Source organism: Bubalus kerabau, chromosome 3 (genome assembly GCF_029407905.1).
Source record: "Bubalus kerabau isolate K-KA32 ecotype Philippines breed swamp buffalo chromosome 3, PCC_UOA_SB_1v2, whole genome shotgun sequence".
Taxonomy (NCBI): domain Eukaryota; kingdom Metazoa; phylum Chordata; class Mammalia; order Artiodactyla; family Bovidae; genus Bubalus; species Bubalus kerabau.
In genome coordinates, this window is record NC_073626.1 from 81,446,750 (window position 1) to 81,474,718 (window position 27,969).

At 39.5% G+C, this 27,969-nt stretch overlaps 1 long non-coding RNA gene across 1 annotated transcript; it reads right to left on the minus strand.

Annotated features, from left to right (window-relative positions):
* Window positions 1-592: 592 nt before the first annotated feature.
* LOC129647702 (uncharacterized) lies at window positions 593-27,619 on the minus strand. The gene is made up of 3 exons (XR_008712447.1): window positions 27,423-27,619; window positions 13,366-13,468; window positions 593-890 (listed from the first exon to the last, which is right to left on the minus strand). It is a non-coding gene; the product is annotated as an uncharacterized LOC129647702 (long non-coding RNA).
* Between the last annotated feature and the right edge of the window lie 350 nt (window positions 27,620-27,969).

Below are 27,969 nucleotides of genomic sequence, written 5' to 3' on the forward strand. Positions count from 1 at the left end.
TCCATGGAATTTTCCAGGTCAGAATACTGAAGTGGGTGGCCTTTCCCTTTGCCAGGGTATCTTCCCAACCCAGGGATTGAACCCAGGTCTCCCACATTGCAAGTAGATTCTTTACCAGCTGAGCCACGAGGGAAGCCTGCCCTCTTATGAGACTAGCTGCTTCCAAATCCTGTCTCTCGGAACACTCTCTCTGAGTAAGCCAGGTGACATGTAGGAAATCTTTCTACTCTGAAACCTTCATGATTTTTACAAGTTGTAATAAGTTTATTAAAATAAATAAATTTTCATCTTTACAAAACTTGATGTCTTTATAAGACTTGACGTCTTTATGAGACTTGGAGTGTTCATGTATAAGTACTATTTATTTTTTCTTTTAAATTCCAAGTTTATTGAAGGCAATAACTGTTTTGCTTCCTTTTTTTCTCCCTCAAAATGTAGAATACATATGTTAATGGGGCTAATGTGATTTTTTGTTACCAAAATCCAACTTTCTTACAGCTTCTTTGAGCACCCACCTGCTTCTGGAAATCATAGGCGTGAGACACGAAACAGAGAATTGCAGATGATTGAGATCCCAAGGGAGGCAGAATTCCCAGGATCAAGTTATTTATATGAAGAGTAGGCAGGAAGAAGACTAGTTTAGTTCACAGTATTAGACAGAATTAAGATGAAAACAAAAAGAAGTTTTTGCATAGCCTGCATTGTTTTGCTTACTAATCTACTGCAGTCACTCTCATAAAAAATGCTAATTACAACAAGAGGCAGTTCAATAGCATTTTCAAATAATACAAAATTATCCAATTCAAGAGTCCAGATCAGTAGTCTGCCAGTTCAGTGGAGAGCTGGTTTTGCTGTTTTCTATTGCTCTTCCTTGTTTTGTGATCACCAAGCTGGAAAAAAAAAAAAAAAAAACTTTCCAAATTTAAATGACTAGAACGCCTTAGAAAAAGATCTGAAAGAGTGCATTCCCCATCATTTAAGGAATTACTTCCTTCTTGTATGACATAAAGGGTCTGGAGAGTCAGAGGTGATTCTCCTGGATTCTCATCTGAATGTACCTTTTCTACCAAGCCCTCCTATCTAGTTGATTCAAGTAAGCAAATCTTACTGTGTTCACTAGACTATAGGATTCATAAGGTCAGGTTCTATATAACAACTTTTAAGTTTTAAAAAATGTTTATTTTTGAAATACAGTTGAAACACAGTTGATTTACAATGCTGTATTAGTTTCAAGTATACAGCAAAGTGATTCAGTCACACACACATATATATACATATAAGAACTTTTAAAATGTTCATCACGTACTTCAAGAGAATAATTGACACACTATAAAAACCACGAATATGGTTGTGTGCCAAGTAGCTTCAGTTGAGTCTAGTTCTGCAGCCTGCCAGACGCCTCTGTCCGTGGGATTTTCCGGGCAAGAATACTGGAGTGGGTTGCCATGCCCTCCTCCAGGGGATCTTCCCGACCCAGAGATCCAACCCACATCTTTACATCTGCTGCAGTGGCAGGCAGGCCCTTTACCACTAGTGCCACCTAGAAGCCCATAATATGGTGGAATTAACTTAATTTCAAGGAACTCTTATGAACCACTAGTGATTATGTAACTACAGTTTTATCATAATAGAATACCTTATCATAGTAGCTATATGCTTTTAAAGAGCAATTGTTCCTTCAATTATTTTAGCTCTAAACTTGCCTGCTACAGAGATTAATATTTCTTGCATTGAACAGTATTAATATTCTCTCTTCGTAGTTGAAAGTACTAAGATCATTGGAATTTATAAAAACCCAACTAAAAATCTACCTTCCACTCAATCAGATAAATAGGAAACAAAATGGTACTTTCAAATGCAAGTGAGGTCCACACCAGATTGGCTAGCTATCCTTGGTAGTAATTGTAAGAATTGTCAAAAGTCCACGTTTTATGACTACAATAAAAAGAAAGGTTGGAAAATACAGAAAATAGTCTTTGGAATTAACTATTTACAATTTGCTAGCTTCATGCATTGGAGAAGGAAATGGCAACCCACTCCAGCATTCTTGCCTGGAGAATCCCAGGGACAGGGAGCCTGGTGGGCTGCCGTCTATGGGGTCGCACAGAGTCGGACACGACTGAAGTGACTTAGCAGCAGCAGCAGCTAACAGCTAACAAATATGTATGAGAAATTAAGTTTCTCTCATCTTCCAAGATTATATCCTTAAAGATTCCCAAAGTAGAAAATGTCACTGAAAAGAATTTAAGAATCAAATTAGGCACCAAGTTTAGGGGTACATTTATAAATTCTATAAAAATTTCTTAAAGTTCACTAAAATAAAGGAATAGATTCTACAGCTAAGAAAATGAGAAATCAGTGACTTTTATACATTTTAAATAGTAGTAGCATTGTTTCAGTGACCTCTTGCTTTATAACAAGCTTCTTCCCTAACACTTAATGACAAAAAACCATTTTATTGGCAAGAGCATGGAAAAGGGGAAACCCTTTTACACAGTTGGTGGGAATGCAAATTGATTAACCACTATGGAAAGCAGTACAGATATTCCTTAAAAAATTAGGAATAAGACTACCATATGACCCAGCAATCCCACTACAGGGCAAATACCCCGAGGAAACCATAATTGAAAAACACACATGTACCCCAATAATAAAGATTATGGCATCCGGTCCCATCACTTCATAGCAAATAGATGGAGAAACAGTGGAAACAGTGGAAACAGTGGAAACAGTGGCAGACTTTATTTTTTTGGGCTCCAAAATCACTGCAGATGATGACTGCAGCCATGAAATAAAAAGACGCTTATTCCTTAGAAGAAAAGTTATGACCAACCTAGACAGCATATTAAAAAGCAGAGACATTACTTTGCCAACAAAGGTCCATCTCATCAAGGCTATGGTTTTTCCAGTAGTCATGTATGGATGTGAGAGTTGGACTATAAAGAAAACTGAGCACTGAAGAATTGATGCTTTTGAACTGTGGTATTGGAGAAGACTCTTAAGAGTCCCTTGGACCGCAAGGAGATCCAACCAGTCAATCCTAAAGGATATTAGTCCTGAACATTCATTGGAAGGATTGATGCTGAAGCTGAAACTCCAATACTTTGGCCACCTGATATGAAGAGATGACTCATTTGAAAAGACCTTGATGCTGGGAAAGATTGAAGGCGAGAGGAGAAGGGGACGACAGAGGATGAGATGGTTGGATAGCATCACCGACTCAATGGACATGAGTTTGAGAAAACTCTGGGAGTTGGTGATGGACAGGGAGGTCTGGAGTGCTGCAGTCCATGGGGTCACAAAGAGTCCGACACGACTGAGCGACTGAACTGAACTGACCCCAATATTCATTGTAGCACTATTTACAATAGCCAGGACATGGAAGCAACCTAGATGTCCATCACCAGTTGAATGGGTTAAGAAAGTTGTGGTACATACATACAATGGAATATTACTCAACTATAAAAGGAAGTTTATAGTTAAAAGTTCATTTGAATTAGTTCTAATGAGGTGGATGAACATATAGCCTATTAATCAGAGTGAAGTAAGTCAGAAAGAGAATGACAAATATTATATATTAATGCATATATCTGGAGTCTAGAAAGATAGTACCAATGATCCTATGTGCAGAGTAGCAGAGGAGACACAGACATGAGGAACAGGCTTTTGGACACAGTGGGGGAAAGAGAGAGTGGGATGAGAAAGAACAGCATTGAAACATATACATTACCATATGTGAAATAGCCAGTGGGAATTTGATGTACAATGCAGGGAACCCAAACCCAGAGCTCTGTGACAACCTAGAGGGATGAGATGGGGAGGGAGACAGGAGGGGAGTTCAAGAGGGCAGGACATAGATATACCTATGGCTGATTCATGTTGATGTATGACAAAACCATCACAATACTGTAATTATCCTCCAATTAAAAATGAATTAAAAAAAAAAGACTATTAAGTCCCTGGATTCTGCAGACCAAAAACTCAGGAAGGATGACCTGTCTCTCATCACAGAGTCTGGGCCCTCACCTGGGAAAACTAATAAGTGGGTGTGCTAGAATACCCTGAGAACTTCTTCAGTCTCGTGTTTGGCACATGGGCCATGATGAACTGAAGGCTGGGCTCAGCTGAGGCTGTCACCAGAGACCCTACACAAGATATCTTGTCATGGCTTGAACTTCCTCATAGCATGGCAGCCTCAGGATGATCAGAGCTCTTTCATGAGCCCTCAGGCTCCAAGAGCAAGTGTTCAGTGAATCAGGAGAAAGGACTGCGTGGCTTTTATGACAAAGCCTCAGGTGTCACACAGTGCAATTTGGTGATACTTTTTGGTCAAAACAGTCCAGATGCACCCAAGATTCATGGGGTGGGAACATATACCTCATCTTTTCTTGGGAAGAATGTCAAAGAGCTTGTGACTGTTTAAAAACCACAACAATCATACATTTCACCCCTCCTAACTTACTAGAAACAGTTACAGATATCATCTGCCACCTGTATGAGTAATTGTTCTCCAGAAAAACAGACCAACAGCATGTGCATATATATGCACACTGTAGACCCTTGAGTCACACGGATTTGAACTGTGCAGGTCCACTTATAAAAGAATTTTTTTTTTTCCACTAAATATGTACCACAGTACTACACAGTCTTTGGAGGGCTGACTAAAAGCGTAAATGAGGGTTTCTGACTGCACAGACTATGTCTCTAACCTTTGTGCTGGGGACTGTTTCAGAAGGATTGGCTTACACAATTATGGAAGTGAACAACTCCAAAACCTTCAGTATAGGCCAGCAGGCTGCAGACCTTAGAGCCAATACTGCAACTTTAAGTCTGAAGGTTGGCAGACTTCTTTACTTGCTCCAGGGAGGCCTCTTTTAGCTCTATCCAGGTCTTCACTTGATTAGATGAGGCCTACCTATCACATGAAGGGCAATCTGCTTTACTCAAAGACTACTGTCTTAAATGTTAATCTCATCTAAAACACCCTCACAGAAATACCCAGTATAATGCTTGACCAAATATCTGGGCACCCTGTGGCCCAGCCAAGTTAACATAAAATTAACCATCTCACAAGCCCTGTACCACATTCTCAGTTTTAAAAAGTACTTTAAAATTCCTTTTGTTTTATTGCCAGATAATATGCATACTAAGTCTCTTCTTTTTTGTTGTCTGCCTTTGAAACCACCTGTGTGGTTTCATCACAGTTCCTAAATTACTAAATTTTATTTGAAGTATTTTTTTCCCCCTAAATTACTCTGTGGAGCAACTGGGAATCAAATATATCGGATCCTATGATTCTCAGGTCCTAAAGAGACTCTCCCTTGGACTGCAAGGAGATCCAACCAGTCCATTCTGAAGGAGATCAGCCCTGGGATTTCTTTGGAAGGAATGATGCTAAAGCTGAAACTCCAGTACTTTGGCCACCTCATGTGAAGAGTTGACTCATTGGAAAAGACTCTGATGCTGGGAGGGATTGGGGGCAGGAAGAGAAGGGGACGACAGAGGATGAGATGGCTGGATGGCATCACTGACTCGATGGACGTGAGTCTGAGTGAACTCTGGGAGTTGGTGATGGACAGGGAGGCCTGGCATGCTGCAATTCATGGGGTCGCAAAGAGTCGGACACGACTGAGTGACTGAACTGAATTGAACTGAAAGAGACTCAAAGAAGTAAATATGCATTATACTTGAATTTATAATGCACACATTCAGGCTGGGGAGGAATAATCTCTGTGGTCTCCAGGTTTCAATTATCAGACAGCTGCTGAGATGACATCTCCATTTTGGTCCTAATGCAGATCCTAGTTCACATTTGTTATCCTGCTTCCGATCCTCACCTATGTTCCATTCTGTCTCCTGCTGGGCTATTTCCTGCTTCACGTTAATTAATACTCATTGTAGAGCGCTCTCAGCCAGTCAATAATTGTACAAAGTTCAAGCCATAAAATTCAGGCATTCTGCTGCAGCTACAGAAAGTGTATCATCTGTGTTCATGTGGCGCTCTTTCTGCCGCTAGCAGTCATTACAGGAAACATGCAACGCGAGAATCACAGGAGACGTGACTCTCCCGTGTGCTTGCCTTCAGATGAGGAGCAGAGCCCTGGCTTCTATTCAGTTTTCTCATAGCCAGAAATGTTGAGCACTTCTGTGACCTTGCGGGGAAAAAGCAGCTTCTGGTCTAAGTGGCTCCTGAGAAATCTCACATTAAGTAAACCCCTCACTCACATAAGGCTTTACTGCAAAGGAGCTGTTTTTTTCTAGAGCTGAGGTGGAGAATGTATTCTTCTGAAACTTGTTTTGAAGCACGCTGGGCTAGATGTTCAAGGGCAATTTCCTGGGCCCTGCCCAGACCCATTGAATCAGTCTCTAGTTGGGGGACTGCCTCAGGCATTTTGAGTTTTGTCTGTGTGTGTGTGGTGGCGGGGGGGGGGGGCGCTGTGTGTTAAAATATGTGTGTATAATGGTATATACAAATTTTAAGTGTACAGCTAAGTGGCAAAAATAATATATTGATGTCCAACCATCACCACGACTCATCTCTGGAAATTCTTCATCATCTCACACTAAAACTCTATACCCATGAAAAAGTAACTCTCCTTCTCTTCAACCCTCAACCCCTAGTAATCTCTATTCTACTTTCTGTCTTTATGAATTTGGGTGCCTCACATAAGTGAAATCATGCAGTACTTATTCTTTTGTGTTTCGCTTACTTCACTTAGCATAACGTTTTCAAGTTTCATCCATGTTGCAGCAGGTGTCAACATTTTATTCCTTTTTAAGGCTAAATAATATTCCTATATATGTGTGTCAGAGAAGGCAATGGCACCCCACTCCAGTACTCTTGCCTGGAAAATCCCATGGACTGAGGCATCTGGTAGGCTGCAGTCCATGGGGTCGCTAAAAGTCGGACACGACTGAGCGACTTCATTTTCACTTTTCACTTTCCTGTGTGTGTGTATATATTTACACACAGCACATTTGTTTATCTATCAATAGACATTTGGGTTATTTCCTCCTTTCAGCTGTAGCGGATAACGTTGCTATGAATACATGGGTACAAATATCCGCTAGAGTTCCTTTCAGTTCTTTTGTGTATATATTGAGATGTATTTTGCATTTTTAACAAGCATCTCTAGTGAGCCTCTTGCCCTGAATTTTGACTCCACTAGCTTAGAGACTTTACTAGTAAATTGTTTTGTCAAATCTTTTGCAAATGTATCTTGAAATTTAGTTTAAAGAAGGATGAATGAATGGGCTTTTGCACCATCTCTTTTCTTTAGCTATTCACTCTTGCACATTCATGTTCAGGACCTAAAGCCTTGGGTCTCACTTCCTATTAGATTCTCCTGTGATGAGTCTTATCCTTTTCCAAGTTATTCTCAGCACAGTGGTCCAAGGACATTTTCTAAAGCACCTTTCTCACCTTTCAGATACATCCCAACTTCTTCCAAAACCATACAACCATTCAGAGTTGGGCTCCATCTTCAGCCTCATTTTCGCTTGGAAATTCTACCCTTTTACTTAGGGATTCTTTGAGTATGCTCCCTGGACCACCAGCATCAGGATTACCTGGGGATTTGTTAGAGATGCAAATTCTCAGATCTATTCAAAGAGGAAGAGGGGGCTTCAGGTCTATTCAATGAGGAAGAGGGGGCGGGGTGTGGAACCCAGCAACCTGTGTTCTAACAAGCCCTGCAGGTGATTCTGAGTATGAGATCCACTGTTGTTGCCATGTAACTTGCAATAGTCTTCCCAAAACATGCCACCCATGAATCTGTCTTCACACTATCCCACTCGGCAGAGATTATCCTCTCTTTCTGCCCATTCAAATCCTGTGTGGCCTCCAAGCCCCAAGTCATTTGCTACCTTCTTCACTGAGCCTCCATTGAATCCCCAGCTCTGCACTCATATGGACCCTTTTCCGGGAGCCATTGGCAGTTCATCCTGTACTGGTCTGTATCCTCTGTGACTTGCATGTGACATGTAATACTGCATTTCTTGATTCAAGTGGATTTGCTTTACCTCTACTGAATTTTTAAAAAAAGTTTTGTTGAAGCATAGTTAATTTACAATGTTGTGTTTAAACTCAGCAGTGGCCACAGGACTGGAAAAGGTCAGTTTTCATTCCAATCCCAAAGAAAGGCAATGCCAAAAAATGCTCAAACTACCGCACAATTGCACTCATCTCACACGCTAGTAAATTAACGCTCAAAACTCTCCAAGCCAGGCTTCAGCAATATGTGAACTGTGAACTTCCTGATATTCAAGCTGGTTTTAGAAAAGGCAGAGGAACCAGAGATCAAATTGCCATCCGCTGGATCATAGAAAAAGCAAGAGAGTTCCAGAAAAACATCTATTTCTGCTTTATTGACTATGCCAAAGCCTTTGACTGTGTGGATCACAATAAACTGTGGAAAATTCGGAAAGAGATGGGAATACCAGACCACCTGATCTGCCTCTTGAGAAATTTGTATGCAGGTCAGGAAGCAACAGTTAGAACTGGACATGGAACAACAGACTGGTTCCAAATAGGAAAAGGAGTTCGTCAGGCTGTATATTGTCACCCTGTTTATTTAACTTATATGCAGAGTACATCATGAGAAACGCTGGACTGGAAGAAACACAAGCTGGAATCAAGATTGCCGGGAGAAATATCAATAACCTCAGATATGCAGATGACACCACCCTTATGGCAGAAAGTGAAGAGGAACTAAAAAGCCTCTTGATGAAAGTGAAAGTGGAGAGTGAAAAAGTTGGCTTAAAGCTCAAGATTCAGAAAACGAAGATCATGGCATCCGGTCCCATCACTTCATGGCAAATAGATGGGGAAACAGTGGAAACAGTGTCAGACTTTATTTTTCTGGGCTCTCAAATCACTACAGATGGTTACTGCAGCCATGAAATTAAAAGACGCTTACTCCTTGGAAGGAAAGTTATGACCAACCTAGATAGCATATTCAAAAGCAGAGACATTACTTTGCCAACAAAGGTTCGTCTAGTCAAGGCTATGGTTTTTCCTGTGGTCATGTATGGATGTGAGAGTTGGACTGTGAAGAAGGCTGAGCGCCATAGAATTGATGCTTTTGAACTGTGGTGTTGGAGAAGACTGTTGAGAGTCCCTTGGACTGCAAGGAGATCCAACCAGTCCATTCTGAAGGAGATCAGCCCTGGGATTTCTTTGGAAGGAATGATGCTAAAGCTGAAACTCCAGTACTTTGGCCACCTCATGCGAAGAGTTGACTCATTGGAAAAGACTCTGATGCTGGGAGGGATTGGGGGCAGGAGGAGAAGGGGACGACAGAGGATGAGATGGCTGGATGGCATCACTGACTCGATGGACGTGAGTCTGGGTGAACTCCCAGAGTTGGTGATGGACAGGGAGGCCTGGCGTGCTGCGATTCATGGGGTCACAAAGAGTCGGACATGACTGAGCGACTGATCTGATCTGATCTGAGAGCAAAGTGACTCAGTTATACATACATATATGTTTTCATATTCTTCTCCACATGGTTTTCCACAGGATATAGGATATATTTCCCTGTGCTATACAGTAGGCCCTTGCTGCTTATCCATCCTCTTGCTGTTGTTTAGTTGCTATGTCAAACTCTTTGTGACCCCATGGACTAGAGCTCTCCAGGCTTCTCTGTCCATGGAATTCTCCAGGCAAGCATACTAGAGTGGGTTGTCGTTCGCTTCTCCAGAAGATCTTCCTGACCCAGGGATTGAATCCAGGTCTGCTGCACTGCAGGCAGATTCTTTGCCTTTAAGAGGAAGCGGAAGAATTCCTCAGACTGTAGCCCAGGTCCCTTCAGACCAGCTGGGGTGCCATGTTGTCAGTCCTAAATCATGAATGAGGAGAGCCAGACCCTTCAGACACAAATCCCACCATGACTAACCAGTCCTTGAACCAAATGCAGGTGGTGTGAATTGGTATGCACGCCAATCAGGTGGCACCCTGATAAACATTTCCTTCAGGAAATATGGGTGACTCAGCTGTAAGGGGCTTCCCAGGAGGTACTCATGATAAAGAATCCACCTGCCAATGCAGGAGACATAAGAAACACGGGTTCAATCCCTGCATTGGGAAGATCTCCTGGAGGAGGGCATGACAAATCACTCCAGTATTCTTGCCTGGCGAATCCCGTGACAGAGGAGCCTGGTGGGCTACAGTCCAAAGGGTTGCAAAGAGTCAGACACGACTGAAGCGACTTGGCACTCACACAGTTGTAACCACAGATGAGGAGTGGGAGTGGGAAATTGGAGCTGCTCACATCCACCAGAGGGAAAGGGCTGCAGCCAAGCACAGGTGCAAGGCTTTTGTTCCTTAGCCTGCTCCCTGTGGGTTTCTGGAGATGTCTTAGAGCCCTTCCCCTTTCTTTCAAGCTTTATGGCCCAAAGAATCTAGAGGATGCATTTGCTTCCTTGCCATTACTCAAAAAGGAATAAGTAGTGAATTATGCATAGAAAATCTAGCAGAGTGTGCCAGATTCAATTAAAGCTTCTACGAAGCCTGTGAGAAGCAACGGTGGGAAGGCAAGATTTAATTTTTCCCCCAGATGCTGAAGAGTCTCTGTAGTCCACAGGGAATGTTGTAATGTGTTCGTAACGGGAGTGTCTTTCTTTATTCAAGTGCTGCCTAATTCACTAGAAAATGGGGAGGGAAATGCTTTTCTACACATAACTTGATAAAAGGATTCATTAGAAATACTGTTGTAGAATTAATAAAATGTTGAATGATTTTTCCATCATTTTTCTTCCTAATGGTTAATGAGGATGAAAAGCAATTATTTTTATAATACATTTTCATGTAATTGACAGCTAAGTGTACTCAATAGAAAATAATGAATGTACTCATTTGCAATGAATTCTTTAAAAGGAAAGAAGAGAATTGGGAAGATTCTGAAAACTTTTACCCTTTATGCTGCAAACACAGATTTCCCATCATCCCTCATTACATATAATTTACAATATTTTAAACACTGAAGGTGGTGTTTATTTCTTTATAAAGGCGTAATTTTTCAAGAGTTCTGAATTTGGATGGGTTTGTAGTGTGTTGTTTCAAATTTGCAAGCTGTGTATAGTGACAGGAAAAACATGTTTGTTTTTTTAAGTTGGCCATTTTTAGCTATACAGGTTAATAGAAAAAGCAATCTTATTTAAAATTATGCTACAATTTCCTAATACATGAAAAGAAGCTGTTTTCACTATATGAAATTTAAAAACTACTCAGTGCATACAGGGAGCAGCAAGTATAAAAACTAAGAAAATTTTTAAAATCCTCTGCTCAAGAAGCTTATGAAGGAAATCGCCCTGTGTTATTTATAGATTGTGGTCACACAGCCAACACCATTTAGGACTTTCTAGAAAACTACTCCAATTAATGTCTCTAGAGACTCAATAATTTCTGGGTGCTAGGAAGAAGTCTCAAATACACATGAGACTGGAGCACTCACTCATTTCTGTTTATCATTTTAATATAACTATTTTTACTATTAACATTTCTCTATTACATACATAGCTATAGGGTTCTCCTTCACCCCCTCTACCTCTGTATTCCCTTGAAGTTCTTTCTGCTGTTGATAGAGAAGGTTCTTCTTTGGGTACTGTCTGATTTAAGGTCAGGTTGGGAATTATACAAGTAGTTTCCAAGGGCAATTATTGTAGGTGATGGCAGAACAGTGCTGGCAAGGAGTTTCTGTTCCAGAAGAAAATGCTTTGATGTCTGTGAGACAGGTTGGGATTGCTCAGTTGTCCTGTGGAGATGTCAGACTTTGCTGGGGGCGGGGGTGGGGGTTCTCAATTTTTATTCATTTTTTTCTGTACAGTTTTGCTAAAGAGAAATTGTTAGTTTTCTTTCTTTCTTTCTTTTTTAAATTGAAGGATAATTACTTTACAGAATTTTGTGGTTTTCTATCACACATCAACAAGAATCAGCCATAGGTATACCCAGAAGTTGTTAGTTTTGTGAATTAATTCCAGTAAAGTTAATTCAACTGCTTTCTTCTTCATATTTAAGAAATGCATTTGAATTTCTCTTTCTCCCCCGAACTTCTTTTCCTACATGTTTCTTGTGTGCTCTTCTCCGGACATGGCATCTCACATGACAAATATTCTTTAATAACTCCTTGGTTGACCATCCAATAGGAGATCTCTGAAAGAATCTCTCTGAGCCAGGTGTCAATTTGACAGGAAATTACTTTGCTGCATTCAGCAGCCTGATAATCAAAATTTCAATTGGTGAAGTCAAACTTGACAGTGACATTGTGAAATCTTGTTTGACTAATGACTGTATTCATGATTTATTTGGTTCTGCCAAGTCCTGCATCCATCATGCCATGCTTTATTTATGCAAATATACTTCCCATAACAAATGCTGATTTCTTTTCTTCATAAAAAGGCGCCTGGCCCCTCCCGTCTGTCTGCATCTTTCAAACAGTCTACCATCTAATACCAACCCCATTTGTTCTTCCTGGTGTACTTCATCTCCCCACACGATTCCATCCTGCATATGCTCATCAAATTAAGCTTCCAAAATTGAAGCTATGTTATATCATTTTCCTTGTTTGGAAACCTTCAGCTTTTCTCTCATGCCTGATGAACTTATAACAGCATCTAAGGCTCGGCAAACTAGAGCTTTAACCAACGTTTCCCATCCTATTTCCCACTCTCCCTGCCCCAACTTCCATAACCTTCAGCCAAAAGGAAACACACTGCAGCTCCCCACAGCCACAGCTTTGCTCATGTAGCCGACGATGGGGGCTGGCACACTATGCCCTGTGGGCTCAGGGCTGCAGTGTGTTTTTCTGCAGCCCATATGCCAAGAATGGCTTTTCCATGTTTCAAAGGTAGAGGAGGAGGGGGGAAGGAGTAGGCAACAGAGGCAGGATGTGACCTGTAAACCTTAAAGTATTTATTATGTGACCTTTACTGAAAGTTTGCCAACCCCTAGACCAGACAGCACCCTTCCCTCTTCTACTGCTGCAGTAAAAACCACACTGGTCACTGCAGCCCTGTGCTAAATGCCAAGTACAGCCCCACACACCCCTTTCTGCCCAGCTGCCCAAATGTCTCCTTTCTTCAAACCAACCTAGGGCCTTCTTGGGCTCTCAGAGCCCTTACTTGTCTCTATTATACAATAATTATGTGTATAAATTTGTATTAAGCTGAAAGCTCCTTGAGCATAGGGATCATTTCTTATTTACTTATTTCTTTTTACCAAATTCTTCCCTGCATTCCAGCATCTGGTAAAAATGAGTTATAGACAAAATAAACTGACTAAATATTTGTAATTGAATTCAATTAGGGTTAAATAAATATAAGCCATTTCCTGGGTTCCTAAAAATAGATGAGAAATTTCCTCTTTACCTGGGCCTCAGGTTAAGCTGTTCCAATGAGCCGGCGTCCCAGAATACAGTGGAAGGGTAAGCCGGGAGTTGAGTGAACCCACAGGGGCTGCTGGAAATGCTCTCTGGCCAAGGGAAGAACACAGGTGAGTTAGTGCCTGAAGATGTCACATACTCCAAGATATTCTCACGTGTATGGAGTTGAGTAGTGAGTGGTTGATTTAGATCATTCTTTACATGAATTTTTATGTTGGAATTTGGGAGTTTATGCTCCAGATTTGTGAGGATCAGAAGTTTCCCTAGCCAGGAACTCTCCTGAGAGACTCTCTAAAACTACTGCAAACATTTAGGAGAAGTTCTGGCATGACTCAGTGATATTCAAGAGCAAAGTGTAGAGGTGGGCATGTGGAGTAACATGCCTGATACATTGTTGAAGAAATATGAGTGGGGTTGATCTTCCAGGACAGGATAAATCTGGTCCTTCACTGGATTTCATATATGTCAGTCATTTTCACTCAACAATAAGTTAAGTATAGGGAGCATCCTCTAAACAGGAAGCAAACCTAGTGGGTGGTCTAGGGAGGGTCATGGACTTTGAAACAGGAAAAGAAAAACTAACGTATTTCACATAGGTTTCAGGCAAGGTAACATGGTCATCAGTGTGAAGATCTTGTCTCACATTTGTGACGAATCCACCAAGGACACACACTCCAAACAAAGAAAAGTAAATCCAAAGATACAGATTAGGAAAACTCAGGTCATAGAACCAGAAGAGAGCTCAACTCATAGTTGAGGAAAGAAGAGAAACACTGAAGCCAGAAATGGAGTAGTGCCTAATTTCAAGTCTAAGGAGTGAGGTGAGACCATCATTAGCTAACAAGTAACTATGTCAGAAGTTAAAAGACTGGACAGAGCTCCAGAGTCAGGGAGTGAGACAGGACAAAGGGAGTGGATCATGGTGAAGACTGCTTGGTATGAAGGGGTCAGATACATGGTGGTAGAATTTCAGATCAAGATCACTAAAAAGTAGCATTCTTCTAGTGAGATTGTAGCCAGAGTCCAAGCTAGGGCTCTCAAACGTTAAGCACCAATGACATTTTCCTAAGTAACCACAATACCATTGTGACACATAAAAGGAAAAAAGAAGTATTACTTAATATTTTCTAGTACCCAGTCTAATTTTTCAAAGGATAGATCCAACCAGTCCATCCTAAAGGAAATCAGTCCTGAATATTCATTGGAAGGACTGATGTTGAAGCTGAAACTCCAATATTCCACCTGATGCGAAGAACTGACTCATTTGAAAAGACCCTGATGCTGGGAAAGATTGAAGGCAGGAGGAGAAGGGGTCGACAGAGCATGAGGTGGTTGGATGGCATCACCGATTCAATGACATGAGTTTGAGTAAACTCTGGGAGTTGGTGATGGACAGGGAGGCCTGGCGTGCTGCAGTCCATGGGGTCGCAAAGAGTTGGACACGACTGAGCAACTGAACTGAACTGACTGACTGACTGACCCAGCCCATTTTCTAATTTTCAAAGACTGTGATGGAACCCAGTGTTTACTGATTTTCTGTTCTGTCTGTGAGGGTTGTGAATAGATACTTTCAGGATCCCATGGTGGCCGAGCAACAGCATGATATCATAGTGGAGACTCCAGCAAGATCAGGAGCTGGACCATGGGGGTGTTAATGGAAACACAAGAGAGAAGCAGGGCCCACACTAGCTGAGGGTGAGCAGTCAACTGTCTACCAAGGGATGCTTTCAGGGTGAAAACTCCTCCTCTTCTGAACTTCCTCCTAAAACTCCTTCTCTACCTCTCCCCAGCTCTAACCCCTCCCTAATACCTGGGGGGAGCAGGTGCAAGCACTTGGAGCAGCTGAAAGCCCAAATCAGGGTGTTCTGGCTGGCGTTTCCCAGCCTGGTTCTTTTCTCACCATGCGATTGGCCCGTCCTACCCTATCCATTCCAAGTCATGGACTATCTGTTTGCTCCTTGGCTCACCCCCATTCATCTTCATTTGGCCTTGACATTCTGACTCCTCCTAGTGCTTTTCATTATATAGTTCCATTTCCTCTGACCAAATTTCACATAACCCTCAATTTGGGATTTCCACCCCTTGCTTCGTTGTGCTTGCCCCCGTCCCTAAACATTGCCCTTCGGCTCCCAGACTCCAGTAGCAGAGAGGCCCTAGTCTCTGCCTCCACAGCCCAGCCAACATTTTGACTGCAACTCATGAGAAACCTTGAGCTAGAACCACCAAGCTGAGCCATTCCCAAATTCCTGATCCGCATGAACTGTGAGATCATAAATGATTGTGTTTTAAGCTGCTAAATACAAGGTACTGTTGTTGCATAGTAATAAATAAATAAGTTCCTTATTTCTTCCTGCTTTTATTCAATTGACCCGACAAATAACTATTGAGTTCTACTAGCTCAGTTGCAAAGCAAGGTCTGTGGCAGAGTACACAGCAAAGGAACACATGGGGAAACGGCTATATCTCAGATGCATAGCCCCACACAGGCAACTCCCAGCCTTAGTTGTAGAACAGCCCTATTTCCAGAGAAGTGCATTTAAGATCCTCCTATCAGACAAATGAGGAGTACCCTATTTTTTGACATATTTTAGGGACAGGGATTGTATCAATTCTCCAAGAGCTGTCTTCGCATCTCATTACTTCCTCTAGGAAGTTAATTTCCCCCCTTCAGCAAAGTTCTTGCTATGATAGGAGTCCCTTTATTTCTATCACTTCTTTGGTGAAAACAGGAAACATGCTCAGTATAACAAACCCTTCACTGACTCCAAGTTACCCATCTCAGTATCTACTTAATTAATTTTTAAAGGGCACAGATCCCATTCTGCTAAGTACAATAGAAATAAATAATTTATATCTATGTGTTTCTCATGTGCTTGTCCCTAGTCATAGAGTGGTGTGGATGAGAGATTTAATCAATCCCAATTTGGGCTCAGAGACCAACCCAGTGATGCAGTGTCACTGCTGTTTGGTACAAGTATGCTTCCTTCAGTATGTAATTTTTTTTTTAACGCTCAGACCCACAGAAGAAAACTTCTAAAGCCTCAGCCTGGATTTCCTGGCATTTGAGTAGTACACATCCCTGTTGGTACATTGCTGATGCACACTCATATATGTATGACTTTTTCAACACGAGCATTTTAAATGAAGTATAATTTTCCATGATACTTATATAGGCTATACAGCAGCTTTGAGTTCTTGAATAAGTTATTATTATAGCCATGGTGCATCCCCCAGGTGACTATATTAGACAGTCTGAAGCAAAATACATTCTTGAAATCAACTGTAATCTTCCATTCCAGTAGAAAATAATTTGTTGGGCAAATGAGTAAATGCATTTGAATTGTAATTCTATTCCAACAGGTTCCTCAGAGCTAGCTTTTAAATCACATTAACTGAAGACTTAGGTACGCCAATTGTTTATTAAAAGACCTACTGACCACAAGTTGCATAAACTAGACTTCCTAAATATAGACATCTTTTCCAAGTGAAATTCCTTAGCCTTTTTGACACAGAAGCAAAAGTGAATCATTCTTTTTTTGCAGATTCACTTTTCAGCTACCCCAAAATGTATGATGTTTGAACACTGGAGTTATTCCTGAGTGGTCAGACACTTAAGAAAATAATTTTAGAGACTGAGGGCCCAGTGAATGAGCGGGAAGATAAATGGATTTTTGGCAGCTAACTTTAGCCCCTGTGGCAGAGTAAACAATTGTCCAATATGAACAGGCTTCTAAAAATAACCATGGGCAAACTGTGGGCTTGTGGTAAATTAAAATACCTCCTGCTGAAGACAATTGAGCTTCATATATATTTAGTTTGGGGGTAGGACAGAAACCCAAATCTGTTAGATGAGACTCTTAACCAAATTCAGTCCTATTTAAGTTGAAGGCAAGTTGTCAAAGAGATAGCCCAAAGAAATAACATCAGTTCACATTTATTTTTAATATCCAATTTCTCTACACAGTAGAGTCTTATTCTTAAGAGGCAAAAAAACACATTCATAAGTGAGTCAATTCATAGAACAGCTTTGTGAGACAGGTTATGTTGACAGAAAGATGGGTTGTGGGGGTGAAGAATGTCCCTCTGCACTTGAAATTCAGTGTGTGTTAATATTGGAGAGAAATTATTTATGTTACCACTGCAAATGTTTAACTTATAAGAGGCATGCTGTGGAAGAGGGAAAGGCTGATGGGTAAGGCTTATCCAGCAAAAGTATCTGGTTCTAAAGTTTATAATAATCTTTTGTTTTGATAAAAGAACAAAAATACATATTTCGAGCATGTGTGTCTTTTTAAAATACCAGATGAAGTATTTGTTTGGCTTGATTTGAAGAGGAGTTTCAACTCAGAGTTCAGAAAAAAAATTCACTCTGGAAATGAATTTTGATTAGTTTCTTTCATAAAAAGTAATTAAGGCAGATACTTTGTTCAATGCATTAGCTGTTAGCCATGCATGCCATTTAAATTTATTTAAAATCAAGCAAAATTAAAAGTTCAGTTTCTCAGTTGCATGTGCCACGTGTCAAGTGCTGAACTGCCACATGGGCCTAGTGGCTACCATATTAAATAGCACAGATAGAGAATATTTTCATCATCACAGAAAGCTCTACTAAACAGTACTACTCTAGTTCCTATCTGGAGAACAGACGAAAAGAAATTGTTATCTAAATTCATTACTTAAGAGAAGATACAGGTGATTCATTGGAAACAGTAGAGGTTTTAAAATATAGAGAGGCATTTGGTGATATTCATGCTACACAATGGTATAAAAGTGGTCGGGTGGCCACCGAAGATTTAACTTCTGTTTTGAATTGTGTTGCTGTCGGTAGTAGTGGTGGTTATGAATTTGTTGTGTTAGCAAGATAGATGCCAGAGATTCTCTTGGATTATCCTAGCAGGATGACTGATCAGGGAAACAGAGACTGTATTTCTCATTAAAAATAATCTCGGCCCAACTCAAAGGCAAACAAGTTCTGTTTTCTGGTAAAGGATGTGGAATAAACACTCTGTGTCTTTGGAGCTAGAAGGGAAAGGAGGCTGGTCAATGCCTCCAGCAGGCTCTCCAAATTTCTGAGACTAGAAAGAGCAACAGTAGTTGCCTATTTTGTGATGGGCTGACCCTCTAATCGGAGAAGGCGATGGCACCCCACTCCAGTACTCTTGCCTAGAAAATCCCATGGACGGAGGAGCCTGGAAGGCTGCAGTCCATGGGGTCGCAAAGAGTCGGACACGACTGAGCGACTTCACTTTCAATTTTCACTTTCATGCATTTGAGAAGGAAATGGCAACCCACTCCAGCATTCTTGCCTGAAGAATCCCAGGGACGGGGGAGCCTGGTGGGCTGCCGTCTATGGGGTCGCACAGAGTCGGACACGACTGAAGTGACTTAGCAGCAACAGACCCTCTAATCAGCTCAAGCACAGCACCTCTGGATATTTAAGTGATGTATAGAGAGCCCAGAGGAGAAACCCTGGATAAAGTGGAGCCTCTTCCAGATGTGGTCTCCTGTGAAAGCTTAGGATGACCTGCATCAGACATTTGTGGAGGGTGACTTCCCTGCAGCTCTGGACAGTCAAGTGGCCATACCCAAGGGACAGTGTGTAGCAGCGAGGAACAATGACCACAAAACAACAGCAGCTCTTAAGACACAAAGTTCCTCTTCAGATAGAAGTGAAAGTGGATGGACCTCTTTGTTGGATAAAAAGCCACCACAATTTTTGGATGAGCAAAGGGGTTGAGGGAACACCAAGAGTGTACTGTAGGATTTCCTTCCCACCTGGCTTAAAGGGGTTCAAGCAGTTTCCATTTTAAATTGGGAAAATGGAAATAGACCTGATGTTATTTGCACCTCATGTGGTAGAGTAGTTTATCTTTGAAGACATGGGCAGCTGAGGGCTAACGGCTCACCCCTGAGCAGTTTGTATAAATAGCCTGTATTCAGAAATACTTTAGTTGGTGAGAGACCCAAATAACTGGTAAATTAGAAGATGGAATGTGCCCACCTGCTAAGAAAACTTAATTCAGGGAATTAAATGATAAAGTTAATTTTAAAACACTTTTTGAGTAAATAAGAAAAAATTTAAAGATGTATTTAAATTCCTGTGTTATAATTTTATTGACAATTTTCAAACCCATAATATCTCAATGAATAACGTATTTGCAAATATTGACTTTTTGTTTATTAAGTTCTTAATGAACATTTTCTGTTCTTTAGGCAGGTTTGATCTGCATTGCAAATAATTGGTTTCCGAATATGATTCTGTATGTTAACAGATTTTGTGTTAAAATTCCTGGCAAAAGCTGTCCTATTTTCAGATGAATTAACTCATCTTCAAAATTGCAATGGGGATTTTTTTATTGACTTAGACTTTGGAAAATAGTTCTGCTAATTTAAAATATTTCCATAATTGTCACAATGACTTTAAAAAATATGTATTTATTTGGCTGCACTGGTTCTTAGTTGCAGCACACAGCATCTTTTAGTTATGGCATACAGTCTCTTAGCTGAGGCATGCAGGGTCTAGATCCCTGACCAGGGATCGAACTTGGGGCCCCAGCATTGGGAATGCAGAATCTTAACCACTGGACCACTGGGGAAGTTCCAAGATGACTTTTTAAACAATGGTGATCTGAAATATTTGACTCCTTTTAATTCACATGATTTTCTTAGAAATTAGGTCCTTTATTTCATAATCATAAAATTATGTTCATTTATGTACTTAGATTATTAATGTCATACATTTACAAATGCATCAGATTGATATTAATGTGCATAACAATTCAATGCTTTCTCACTCTTCCATTACGTATTCCAGTTCTCCGAAACCAATTTATTAGCTGTAACTATTAGACATTGCCCTGCCCAGTACCATATGAAAGTTTTTAATTGTTCAGTTTCCTGGTTTCCCAGAAGAAATATTTATCAAAATATGTTTTCAGACAGGGTATGCTGAGCCTCATTCAACCCCACCTAATCTCCAAAGCCTGCTGCTCCCACTTTAAATCATGGTTTCAGTTACAGGATATGTATGATGATAAAATACAAAAGAGCTAATGTAATTCTCTTTGAGCTTTTTTCCAAGTTTACAAAATTAAGTGCTCTTGTCTTGCGTGTATGTATGCTAAGTCACTTCAGTCATGCCTGACTCTTTGTGACCCTATTGACCATAGCCTAGAAGGCTCCTCTGTCCATGGGATTCTCCAGGCCAGAATACTGGAGTGGGCTGCTGTTCCCTTCTCCAGGGGATCTTCCCAAGGAACCTGCATATCCTGCATTAGCAGGAGGGTTCATTACCACTGGTGCCATGGGAAGCCCATCCTTCTCTTAGCATAGATACAGACTCATACAACTATTCAGTTTTCTGTGGTGTTGAGAATGACTGGCAAATAAGCTCAAGAATAAAATAAAGATGGGATATGGAAAAAAAGTTCACATTTGAGCTGGCTAGTGAACTCTGCTGAATTACTAAATGGGTAGACTAAACATGCTTCAGTTCAGTCGCTCAGTTGTGTCCGACTATTTGCAGCCCCATGGACTGCAGCACGCCAGTCTTCTCTGTCCATTATCAACTCCCAGAGATTACTCAAACTCATGTCCATTGAGTCGGTGATGCCATCCAACCATCTCATCCTCTCTCATCCCCTTCTCCTCCCGCCTTCAGTCTTTCCCAGCATCAGGGTATTTTCCAATGAGTCAGTTCTTTGCAGCAGGTGGCCAAAGTATTGGAGTTTCAGCTTCAACATCAGTCCTTCTGATGAATAATCAGGACTGATTTTCTTTAGGATGGACTGGTTGCAATCCAAGGGACTCTCAAAAGTCTTCTCCAACACCACAGTTCAAAAGCAACAATTCAGTGTTCAGCTTTCTTTATAGTCCAACTTTCACATCCATACATGACTACTGGAAAAACCATAGCTTTGACTAGATGGACTTTTGTTGGCAAAGTAATGGCTCTACTTTTTAATATGCCATCTAGGTTGGCCATAGCTTTTCTTCCAAGGAGAAGTGTCTTAATTTCAAGGCTGCAGTCACCATCTGCAGTGATTTTGTAGTCCAAGAAAATAAAGTCGGTCACTGTTTCCATTGTTTCCCCATCTATTTGCCTTGAAGTGATGGGACCAGATGCCATGATCTTCATTTTTTGAATGTTGAGCTATAAGCCAACTTTTTCACTCTCCTCTTTCACTTTCATCAAGAAGCTCTTTAGTTCTTCTCTGCTTTCTGCCATAAGGGTGATGTTTTCTGCATATCTGAGGTTACTGATATTTCTTTCGGCAATCTTGAGTCCAGCTTGTGCTTCATCCAGCCCGGCATTTTGCATGATGAACTCTGCATATAAGTTAAATAAGCAGGGTGACAATATACAGCCTTGACATACTCCTTTCCCTATTTGGAACCAGTCTGTTGTTACATGTACAGTTCTGAGCACTGTGCCTCTATCACTAGATTCTCTAACAAATAAGATGAGCAATTCTCTTCTGGGGGCTTTTAACACATAGAGTTCAACCACTAAGATTCTATGTGCTGAAAGGAAGATTTGTCTCCTGCCAAGAATTCAAAAAGCATAGCTACTTTCCAAGTCTCTCAACCTCCAACCCTATAAGGAGAGATCAGATTTCTTTCAGTGAACCAACCTAGAACTTTGTTTTCATTTAAATAGACATGAACAATGTCTTAAATAAAGCTATTGTGATGCTAGCAAAATCATCAGTTTTTTCAACCCAAATTATACTGTTGATGTGAATGACCACTTCTGCCCAAAAGCTAGCCTAAGTTATAGGATATGTGTGATGATACAAATTTTATACAGTGAATGCAGGCAACATTCCAGTTGACTTAATCTGGCAAGATCTTCCTTAGGTATGAGTATGAGTTTGGGCCTTGAGCCAGCAATCAAAAGGGATTGTAAATGTAAATGATTACCTCATTTAGTGAGGTCTGCTTTTTGGCTAGGTCAGAAGCACCTTCTCCAAAATTTATTCAGAATATATTTGAATCATTCTAGCTGTGTGACCTTGGAAAAATTATTTAATCTCCCTGTAGGTCTGTTTCTTCATTGGCAGAGTAAGTGAATTATAACATTTACCTCATAGGCTTATTAAGCAAGATACATATTAATATATATAAAGCACTGGGCTTCCCTGGTAGCACAGCTAGTAAAGACTCCACCTGCAATGCAGGAGACCCCCTTTGATTCTTGGGTCAGGAAGTTCCCCTGGAGAAGGGATAGGCTCCTCACTCCAGATTTCTTGGGCTTCCCTGGTGGCTCAGATGGTAAAGAATCCACCTGCAATGGGGGAGACCCAGGGTTCTATCCCTGGGTTGGGAAGATCCCCTGAAGGAGGGCATGGCAACCTACTCCAGTATTCTTGCCTGGAGAATCCCCATGGACAGAGGAGCCTGGAGGGCTGCAGTCCATGGGGTCACAAAGAGTCGGACACGACTGAGCAACTAAGCACAGCACAGCATATAAAGCACTTGGATTACCTGGGACATAATAAAACATATATAAGTATTAGCTCTTATTAGTAGTATCATTATCAGATTGATAGAGGGAAGCTGGACTTTACATTTATTCTGAATCCATGTAATTATCTAGCCAATGCAATTTCCACTTAGAGAATAATTTAAAATATATTTTTTGTACTTAAATATTCTCCAAATAACCTGTCTGAAATCAAATATAAACCCCATTTTGAAATAATTTCTTTTTAGAAGAAAAATATTTTGCACATGAATGGCTTATCTTTAGAAGATGCAGGAAGAGATAAAAATGGGAGGGAAATTCACTGAAAAATCTTGACATAAGCTCCTAATTACTATTTGAGTCAAAGTTTTGCTTTTTTATTGCCCTCCATTAAGGTAACTACAAAATACTACAAAATAACTACAAAATACCTTGCTGATTTCTCACATTTATTTTCAATTTACTCTAATATCCCTTTATTTTAATATTCCAATTTAAAAATCATATAAAAATACTTTTTAAAGTGATAAAATATCTATTAGAAAAGAAATTTCTGGTTTAAATATGTACAGTCTTGGAAGTTAAAAGTTTTTGCCACGATAGTGTGCTGGTACTAGACTAACTTTCTTGTGGTAAAACACTAGAAAACTGGGTAAATTGTTTGAAACAACTATCTTCGGAAATTGGATTATAGGCAGTACAGGACTATTATCTCTGAGAGATGGAAAACAAGCAAAGTAAACCTACAATTACTCAGACTGACTGCATGGAAGCAACTTCCAGGCCATGCAGGAGGAGAGAGAACCTAAGCAAAGCACAATTGTCTCACTGAACTAAAAGACAGAGATCAGGGGTGAAGGGAGCTGAGGCAGCTAGAATCTGTGGCACAGAAAACAAGAGAATGGGAAGTGCACAGAATAAGAGCTCCAGAAATCTTCATAGGGATCCCTTTGAGTCTTTGGTGCAATACTTCCCTGCATTGCATGGGGTGACACTCAATGAAGCCATGTAAGGACAACTACCAGGGCACCACAAGCTGAAAAATTTTAAGGGCTTCCCTGGTGGCTCGGATGGTAAAAAAAAAATCTGCTGGTAATGCAGAAGACTTGGGGACTATAAGCTGAAAAACCACTAGAGTATCCATAGAATTAGAAGACATTCAATGTCTGTACCTGAGCGAGTAGAGAAACATCCTTGAACAACTGGGCATTCAGTAGAGGCTCCAGATAGGCTCTGCCAATGCTAGAGCTAAATTACCACTACATATAGGTTATGCCACACAAGTACTAGCAAAGCTTAGAGACAAGTCTCAGAAAGATTAAGGGGATCTACAATAGTATAACTGCTCTCAGGAATAAAACGCAACCTTCTTCAAAAAAGGATTAAAAAAATTAATATACTTTATACGATGACATTCACAATAGAAGGCACACAATAAAAATTTACTGAAAGTACAAGAATCAGGAAGATGTGGCCCATAACCAGAAGAAAATTAGTTAATGGAAGCAAACCCAGAATTAACAGAAAAGGACTACAAAACAGCTTTAATAACTGTAAAGATTTAAGGAAAACATATATACAATGAAGAAAGAAATGGACACTATAAAAAAAGTCAAGTCAAACTTCTGGATCTGAAAATTAAAATATCTGAAATAAATTCACTGGACTTAGTATACTAGACACTGTAGAAAAACAGAATAAGTGAACTTGAATAAGGAAACTATCAAAGCTGAAGTAGAGATCAAAAAAAAGGGTATTAAAAAAAAGAACAGACAAATCTCAAATAATAGTGTATTTTCTGAAAGAAGCCAAACACAAAAGAAAAAATGTGTGATTTCATTTATATGAAAAGTCGACAAGGCAGATCATAGGAATAGAAAATAGACTAATGATTGCTATGGGCTAGGGGTATAAGTAGAATGTGGAGGTATAGGAAATAATTCAATAGAGAAGACTAAACAAACTTCTAAGATAATTCAACTTAGAAAAAGGCATGGAATAAAGGAAAAAAAGAAACAAAAAACTAGAGAGCTAAAATGTATAGAAAGATGGTAGTATTAAACCATCTTTAATGTGTGCTAGAGCTGATTGACATCACATCATGAAAGAAAATCTCAGTTGTCTTCTTTATTTTTTTGCAGAAATTGACAAAAATTTCTAAATTTTTCATCCTAAAATTCATACAGAATGAAGAGATTCAGATTAGACAAAACCATCTTTAAAAAGAACAAAGTTAGAGGATTCACATTCCCTGATACCAAAACTTTTCCCCTGATATCAAAGCAACAATAATCAAGACAATATGGCATTGGCATAAGGACAGACAGATCAATGAAATGGAATTGGGAGTCTAAAAGTAACCAGTTGACTACATTTATGGTCAACTGATTTTGATAAGGATACCAAGATGATTTATTGGGCGAAAATGGTCTTTTCAACAAGAAGTACTGGGCTAAATGTATGAAAAGTTAAAGTGTTAGTCACTCAGTTGTGTCTGACTCTTTGCGACTCCATGGACTGTAGCCCATCAGGCTCCTCTGTCCATGGGATTCTCTAGGCAAGAACACTGGAGTGCATAGCCATTCCCTTCTCCAGGGGATCCTCCCAACCCAGAGATAGAGTTCATGTCTCCTGCATTGCAGACAGAATCTTTACTATCTGAGCCTGTAAAACAACAAAGCTGAACTCCTAATTTATACCGTCCACAAAAATATAACTTAAAATGGATTATAGTCCTGATATTATTCAGCCATAAAAGGAATAAAGCCCTAATATCTGTTACAACATGAATAAATCTTGAAAACATGCTAAGTTATAGAACCAGTCACACTAGGCCATGTATTGTATGACTTCATTTACATGAAATGTTTGGAATAAGCAAATCTATAAAGACAGAAAGTAAATTAGTGGTTGCCAAGGGCTAGGTGGAAGGAGGAATGATTGCTAATGGGTGCATGGTTTCTTTTTGGGGTGGCAAAATGTTCTAGTATTAAATAGAGGCAGTAATTGCATAACTCTGAATATACTAAAAGCCACTTGTATACTTTAAAGGGGTTAATTTTACAGTATGTAAATTATAGCACAATAAAGCTAATTTTTAAAAAAGAATGGAAAGCTATATTATGAAAACTTTAATCATAAAAAACTGAAGAAGCTATATTAATATCAGACAATATAATCAGTACAAGAAATACTCCTAAAAATATAGAAGTACTTTACATAAAGATTAAAGATGAATTTCTCTAAAAGATATAAAAATCTTAATATGTATGTATCTAATAACAAAGTTAAATGACAGAACTGAAATGAGAAATAGACAAATTTAAATTATAATTGGTGATTTCAACTTTCCTTTCTCAGTAGCTGATAAACAAGAAGACTGAAAATTGTTAAGAATAGAAGTAACTTTACCACACTACCAATTTTATCTAATTGATAAAGAAACAAAATACATCCTTTTGAAATGTACATGGAACATTTATCAAAAGGCATATACTGAAATACAGAACACATTTCAAGAAATTTAAAATGAAAAAAGTTTCATGGAGTGTTTTTCAGTTACAATAGAATTAGAAATTAATTACTAATTTAAATATCAAAAAGTTTCCAAAACAGTTGGAAATGAGAAAGCATTCTAAACATCAGACAAAGACGTCATAAAGGAAGTTAGCAAACATTTGAACCAAATTATAATGAGAACACAATTTACCAAAATTTGTGGGATTAGCAATAACTAGAGGGAAGGAAGTTATAGCTTTAAGTGCTTGTGTAGAAAAAAAAATTTTTCTTTCAAACCTAAGATTCTACCTCAAGAAGATATAAAATAAGATAAAATATAAATAATTTTATAATATAATTTTATTTTATAATATAAAATAAAATTCTACCTCAAGAAGATATAAAATAAGATAAAATATAAATAATTTTATAATATAATTTTATTTTATAATATAAAATAAAATTCTACCTCAAGGAGATATAAAATAAGATAAAATATAAATAATTTTATAATATAATTTTATTTTATAATATAAAATAAAATAAGATATAAAATAAGAGCAAAGTAAACCACAAAATAGAAGAAATAAATTGAAAGAGGGAATTTGTGAAACAGAAACAGGGCAAACAATAGAGAATGAAATTTAAAGATGGTTTTTGAACAGGGAAAGAGTAAAGTTAAATACATTTATTAATCATTGTGTAAGCAATAGATGTGAATTAAATTATATCAGTTAAAACTGACAAAGAAAAGAATAAAAGGTTAAAGAAGAGAAAAAGAGGATTAGAGGCATATGTAGATAGAGAGCTGAGTTTGTATTTTTGTTCTAATATATAGAAAGTGTGTATGTGAGTGTGTGTATGGATATAAATTTATGTAGTTATAGCCAGGCTTATTATTTATATAGCACTATAGCCAGCTTTCTCATTGTTGGAAGACTCCTTGAAAAAATGACTGATTCTAGGACTTGGGCAGGAAGGGCATAAGGGAGGGTGGAACCTTGTATTAGTTTGCTATTGCTGCATAATAAGTCACCACAAACTTAGCATGTAAAAATAACAGCCATTTGTTATCTCACCATTTCTGTAGATTAGAAGTCCAGGTATAGCTCAAATGGATTCAGTTCAGTTCAGTTCAGTTCAGTCGCTCAGTCGTGTCCAGCTCTTTGCAATTCCATGAATCGCAGCACGCCAGGCCTCCCTGTCCATCACCAACTCCCGGATTAAGGCTCAGCATATCGCTAGGCTGAAATCAAAGGACCAGCCAGGCTACATTCTTATCTGGGGTTCAGAGTCCTCTTCCAAGTTTGTTCAGGTTATTTACTTGTGACTGAGTACTGAAACCCCCATTTCCTTTCTGGCTGTCAGTGGTGCTTTCTCTCACATCCCAGAAGCTGCCGGAAGGTCCTTTATGACCCTCTTACTTCCTGATAGCTTTCTTCTTCAAAGCCAGAAGGACAATTCCTGCAGAGAGATTTATACAATGTAACAGTTTTATATCATGTAACCCAATCATGGGAATGACTATTTAGCTTCCCTCTAAGGAAGGAAGAGATTCCTTAGAGGATTATGCCAAGTTTATTCACCAGGGGGCAGAAGTCTCAGGGACCATCTTAGAATTCTGCC